Below are 6,182 nucleotides of genomic sequence, written 5' to 3'. Positions count from 1 at the left end.
GAATCGTTTTATTATGGAAGGAATTGTCATTCTTCATGAAGTTCTTAATACAGTGCACCAAAAAAAGAAGAGTGGGATTCTTTTTAAGGTTGATTTCGAAAAGGCTTATGACAAAGTGAACTGGGTCTTTATTTATAGAATGCTGAAACCACCCTGATTTGTGGTGTGATTGGACAATGAAAGTGATTATGGGAGGCAAAGTGGCTGTCAAAGTGAATGATCAAATTGGACCATATTTTAAACAAGGAGATCCCCTCTCTCCCCTGTTGTTTAATTTGGCAGCAGAAGCTCTAACTTTGTTAGTGCAAAGGGCAGAAAGGAATTCTCTAATTGAGGGTCTCGCAGTTAATGGAGCATTTATTTTACTAAAATATGTCATATCTAGTAATAGATTTGTTTTTTTTTTGACGAAGGGAGTAGTCCGTGACGTGACACGAGCGTCACAGGCAGACGCGTGCTTGGGTTGGGATTTGGGAGTAGGTTTTCTATGCATACGGCGGCAGCAGCGTGACGGCCACGCGGCCGGTGTAATCAGAATCTCCGGTGAACTTCGCCGACGACGGCCAGCCCACGCGGTGAACATGACCTAGCTTACCCAATTGTCAACTGTAGCTAACCAATCTTGACCGTGACCGAATATTAATTACTCGTACTTGATCCGTTGCGTGTTATAAATCGTTTCGAGTCTTTCTCTAGTTGACCAAATTTATAAAAAAAAATTAACAATATATAAAATATTAAATTAGTTTTATTTAATCTAACATTAAATATATTTTAACAATATGTTTATTTTGTGTTGAAAATACTACTAATATATATTTATTAAAGAAAAAATCAGACTTATAGAATGAAACGGAGAGAGTAGGATTTTTTAGGGTTCATTTGGAGAGGGAATTAACCTGAGCCACTTGGTGGACTAGCTTTGTTTGGATCGGATTGCATCCGCACGCACGCGCATCTGCCTGGCCACTTAGCCCGTGTGACCCATTTTTCGTTGGTACCAACGCGCGAGCTTGCCTGACCTGACCTTACCTGATCCAGCCTGAGCAATTTTTTTTCTCGGACTAGCCAAGCGCCAGTGTGGTGTAGTAACGGAACATGCGATTAGCTAAAAAAAAAAAAAACTGTCGAGTGTTTTTTAAGGAAAACTTTTAAACCTAAGTACAGTATATAATTTCACTAGAACTATATATTATAATAATAATAACTTGTATATATGTATTAAAATAATAACAATATAGTTATAGTGTAGTTACACTATAGTTACATTGTAATTACAATGTAACTACAGTGTAACTATAATGTAACTAGGGTGTAACTGGAGTATAACTAAGTGTAACTTGCAAACTTTTTAAAAAACATGGCATGAGATGAAGTAGCTACCATGCATAGCTAGTGGGATTGAGGTCTTAGGTTCGAACCCCATGCAGCACACAAATTTAGTAATCGTGCGGATTTTTTTGCACGTAGGCGCCAGCACTAATCTTGAGGATTTTTTTGCACGAAGGCGCCAGCACTAATCTTGAGGCGAATCCGACAGTCAAAAATTCGACAATTTTTCCCCTCGTTTCGACAGTTTTTCCCCTCGTTCGACAGTAAACTAGCAAATCCGATGGAACATAATGCACCGGAACAAATAGATATGCGGGATTCACCATCACCGTTAGTCTTTTTTTTTATTATATCTATACTACTTTAAATTCTGTAGTGGTGATGGTGACTCCAACCTGACAGACAAGCGGAGTATGAGCCGTCGGATCGCTAAATCCAACGGCGCAACGATCCCCACCCAACTCCCCGGCTCATCCCTCGCATCGGGGGATCGCGCCCGCATCCACCGCATCCATCGCATCCGCCGCCGTCGCCTTCGATCCTCCCCGCCATCGCCGTCCTCCCGACCTCGTCGCCGACCCAGTGCCGCCATCGCCTTCCTCCCCCACCGCGTCAATCATCGCCGTCCTCCCCCACCGCGTCGCCGACCCAGCGCCGCCATCGCCATCCTCCCCCACCGCGTCGCCGACCTAGCTCCTCGCCTCATCCCTCCCACACCAGCTCCCTCCCCCACTGCTGTCCTCGCCACCGCCATCGCCGTCCTCCCCCACCACGTCGCCGACCCAGCGCTCCTCTCCGTCGATCTCCACCACGGTCCCTTTCGCGCCACACCGGAAGCTGCCCGCCAGTCCTCCGGTCGTCGCTGGTTGCTGTCGGCAGGTGGATGCAGTACTCTGGTCGCCCGTCTCCCCTCCATCACCGAGTGACATTCCCATCTACAAAAGGTAAACAAAATTTCTTATATGGCGTTCGATTGTTAGACATCCCCCATCTAGAAAAGTTACAAATCAACTAAAGTTCATAAATTTGTTGAGCAAATGTCCAGAAACCAATTCACTTTTCAAAGTGATTTTAGCACTGTACTGCTTTGTTCGAGCTGTAATCAAAACGTATGTGAAAGTATCAGTTGGACAGTTTCGTTTTAAGTAAAAGAAACAGTTTCCTGTTGAAGGTATATCTACAATGTGTATCTGATTTGTGGACATTATCTGTTTTCTCCCTTTTCGTCTCGCTGCTTCGTACTGTTGCTATGTTGTGAAATGATTTCTGTAGAAGTTTCTGCAGGTACACTTGGCGGCATCACTAATTTAACTCTGATTTAACTTACGCGGAAGCGTGCTAGGGAGCGATATGCTGCTCTTAGCGCTGACGACAAGAAATTAATCTTAGTGCTGACGACAAGGAAGCTAGGCTTCAAAAGATGCGAGAGTATCGATCCTGTACCTACCCATGGTATTTAAATTATTATCTCACAAACGGCATAGATCTGAAGTGAAATCTTGCCACTGGACACAAGCTCACTCTTCTTCAGGACGTCAGGTTCCTTCATCACCCGGGTACTCTTCCCTACTGTGAAAGTAAGACCAGTTTCTTCTGTTTGTCCTGTTTTTACTTGATTAATTTCTGCGATATCAATTTTTTAACATGCAATGGAAATATTGTTGATCTATGTTGTGTCTGTCAATTTATTGATATGTGATGCCGCATTTACATGTGGTGCACACTCATCACTACAACGACTTCTCCTATGGTATTAACATACTGTTTCTCTGTTTGGTCATGATCCTGGTAGTTGTTTTACTGGCTAGGTGCTCACATTAGACATAAAATTTTGGATGTGATTATATATATACTTCCTCATGGTAAGTGTCTCATGTTAAGTTCTGATGATCAGCGTAATTGCTGATGGGAATTCATGGTGATAAACCACACCTGAATTCTATAAATGTGAGAGAAGACCTCCACTCAATGAAATTTAGTCAATATGCGAGCAAAAAATACACTAATCCCTGATTCATATGCTGTTGAGCCTGTCCTGGTAATTGGGTGGTCACCGCCACCACTAATCCCTGATTCATACACGAATCTGTTGCATTGCATTGTGATGGGTGCCTGGATATTTCCCCGATTCGTCATGCTGTTAATTGTTAGCTTCATATGCAGTTGAGCCTGTCATGGTTGTGTATCTGTGATTTTTTCACTTTGATGCGAAACGGTTTTTCTGATGTTTGCACGTTTCTTTCCCTAGGAGGATGATATGCTTCCTACTCAAATCGCTATTCAGTTGACTAATGAGTATGAATTTTTCCCGCTTCTCATTTAAATTGACAGTCTTCTTGATTTAATAACCATATTTTACACTTTCTCCTTTCAATAGCTGGAATATTATAGCGGCACCATTCATAAATGACATTATCCTATTCGGGACATTTCTGTCTGTAAGTGCTAAGTTGACAGGTGAATGCAAAGTTCAATTCAGTGCAGTGAAGAACCTGCCAACAGATCAAGGGCGAGGGCAGGGGAAGGGTGCTGCAGCACTTCAACACATTAGCGCTTCCAGGTAAAATTTGTTGCTTTTTATTCTGTAATTGCACCTTTTGTTTTTCATAGGAAAAAAAATCAGTGTTTTCCTTTCATGAACTGGATTGTGCCATCTTATAGTGTTTGTGTAATAAGCATTCTTATATTTGGACCAAAATATGCAGTGATGTGTTCATCTGTGCACTGTAGTATATCATTATCAGATCTTCCTTCAAAGTATATGGAAGCTATCTGTGCAGATAGGTTGACAAAAAAAATGCATGCCCATGTTCAGATTTCAGAATCAATACACGTGCAAGTTTCAGATTATTAAAGTTCAGAATGATTTATGCATGACATCGCACATTACTAGCTTAATTTATCTCAAAACGCAGGCCTGCACAAGTCCAAGTTTTAGCTCCAAACTATCAAACTGGAAAATTTTCAAATTCATGTGTCTGTCAAAACATAGGCCTGCACAATACATTCCTTTTATTTTAAATGTTCCAATAATTGCTTTAAGATGACAAATTTTGGTTCTCTTGGTGTTATAGATATGCTGTGTTCTGACCAGTAAATTGATGTCAAAAGATCGAAGGTATTAGAATTTCATGTCTTTATAGATGTGTTGAGTGATCAACTTGTCCAGTAAAGCAGATATTACTGAAGAACTATCGTGCTTCCAAAGTTCTTCATGTGGCTTCTCATGTCATTTCATTTGGGCAGGCTCTAGATCACTCTAGCGTGTGGCCTTGGTGTACTAGCCACTTGCCAGGAAAAGGAGTGTGGGAGTGGGAGCTTATGGCACGAGCTGGAGACATGGAGAGAGATTAGCAGGTTCATTAGAAGTGAAATTGTAGCAGAGATTTCTTGATGGAAATTTGACATTGATCAGAACTATTTGTATGCAAATTATGTGGCAGCATTTTTCTCAGTTTACATATAAGCTTTTGTTAACATTCTCGTCTATATAGAAGCTTGCATGGTCCATAACACAAAGGGTAGCATTTTTCTCAGTTCAATAGAAATTTTAGTGGTTTTGTCTTCACCTCTTTAAAGCCAAAGAAAAAATAATTTCCTTCTGGTGGTGAAATCCCATCTTTTTTTTGGGCTCTAAGTGAATAAATGCTTCTTGAAATCATGAAAATTGAACAATGAACTAATGGTTATTGTTATTTTATTTTTTTACCTGTTGCAACGCACGGACACCCTACTAGTATAGTAAAGAGTGCATAGATGACATGTACATCCGAAAAGAAGAACCTGGATGACATGTGCTCAAAACTATCCATAAGGCAACTGTCCGAGAGTTGACAAGTAACAACCTACCTCAGGTGAGGGGGCAGGTCCGAAACAGTTGCCCGAAAGTTGACATGTGCCAGCGCAAGCAGCACAGAATTATCCACAGTACGGCTTCTCGATGACTAATCTTTGGTTGCACTTAGAGCATCCATGGTGCCTAGCACATGTCACACTTTTAGGACATAAGCGGAGGAGAACCCGAGAGTCTCTGGCAAGGGACAAGATGGATCCCATACTAGCATACTTTTGTTTTTAATGGACTAGGCAGTTCAATGAAGTAGGACGATAACTGCGATATGAAGTGATGATGACAATATTCTCCCACCTATCTACCCATGGGTTAGGTAAAATCTGAATAGCATGTACCTCTCCGTCCTAAAAAAAATTCTAATCTTAGCTACGAACCATGGCAGGTTTATAGCCAGAGTTTGGCTTTTTTTTGGACAGACTAGTAAGTAGTAGGAAGTTACCCGATGACAATGTTGAATTTTTTTTTTTATCCTGGACACACGAGAGTAAGAGACCTCAATGTATGTTTTTCCGCTTGATAATCCAGAAAATGCAATAGTTGAGTCGTTACGAGACACCAGTTATTCAATTTTAAGCAGTAAAACTGCATGAGATTATAGCCATAAACCCTCGTAGCAGAGCACCATGTTCCTCGGATTTAGGTTTATTAGGCATAACCCATAGATAGCACTCTCCATTGAAGGAAGTGAAAAACAATTATGGGCTATGGCTGCTTTATGCAGTACGGTCACTGTAATTATAACATATCTGATACAACCTTTTGTTATTATCAACTATTTATTTATTATTTTAATAGATTATGTAACATCCTAATACCGGTTATCTTTAATAGAAAAACAACCAACTCAATGGCAATTGGCGGTGACAAATTTAATGTACGATTAAAATAGACGTTCATTAATCGTAACGAGTAATTTAATACATACAAATAAAATTATTTTCTCTAGTTATAAAACACGTGCATTTTTTTTAGAAAGGCACGCGATGTCTCATATATG

General features: G+C 40.7%; 1 long non-coding RNA gene across 4 annotated transcripts; it reads left to right on the top strand.

The window, feature by feature from the left end:
* The first annotated feature begins 1,771 nt into the window (after positions 1 to 1,771).
* On the top strand, positions 1,772 to 4,798 carry LOC127781288 (uncharacterized). Of its 4 annotated transcripts, XR_008018976.1 has the most exons (5): positions 1,772 to 2,276; positions 2,617 to 2,909; positions 3,581 to 3,892; positions 4,407 to 4,450; positions 4,579 to 4,798. It is a non-coding gene; the product is annotated as an uncharacterized LOC127781288 (long non-coding RNA). The 4 variants fall into 4 exon arrangements; XR_008018975.1 differs by lacking the exon at positions 4,407 to 4,450 and having other exon boundaries at positions 1,775 to 2,276; positions 2,608 to 2,909; XR_008018974.1 differs by lacking the exon at positions 4,407 to 4,450 and having other exon boundaries at positions 1,776 to 2,276; positions 2,605 to 2,909.
* The last annotated feature ends 1,384 nt before the right edge of the window (positions 4,799 to 6,182 follow it).

This window comes from Oryza glaberrima, chromosome 8 (genome assembly GCF_000147395.1).
Source record: "Oryza glaberrima chromosome 8, OglaRS2, whole genome shotgun sequence".
Taxonomy (NCBI): Eukaryota; Viridiplantae; Streptophyta; class Magnoliopsida; order Poales; family Poaceae; genus Oryza; species Oryza glaberrima.
Note: the sequence above shows the minus strand (reverse complement) of the source record. Positions and strands in the feature narration are given on the sequence as shown.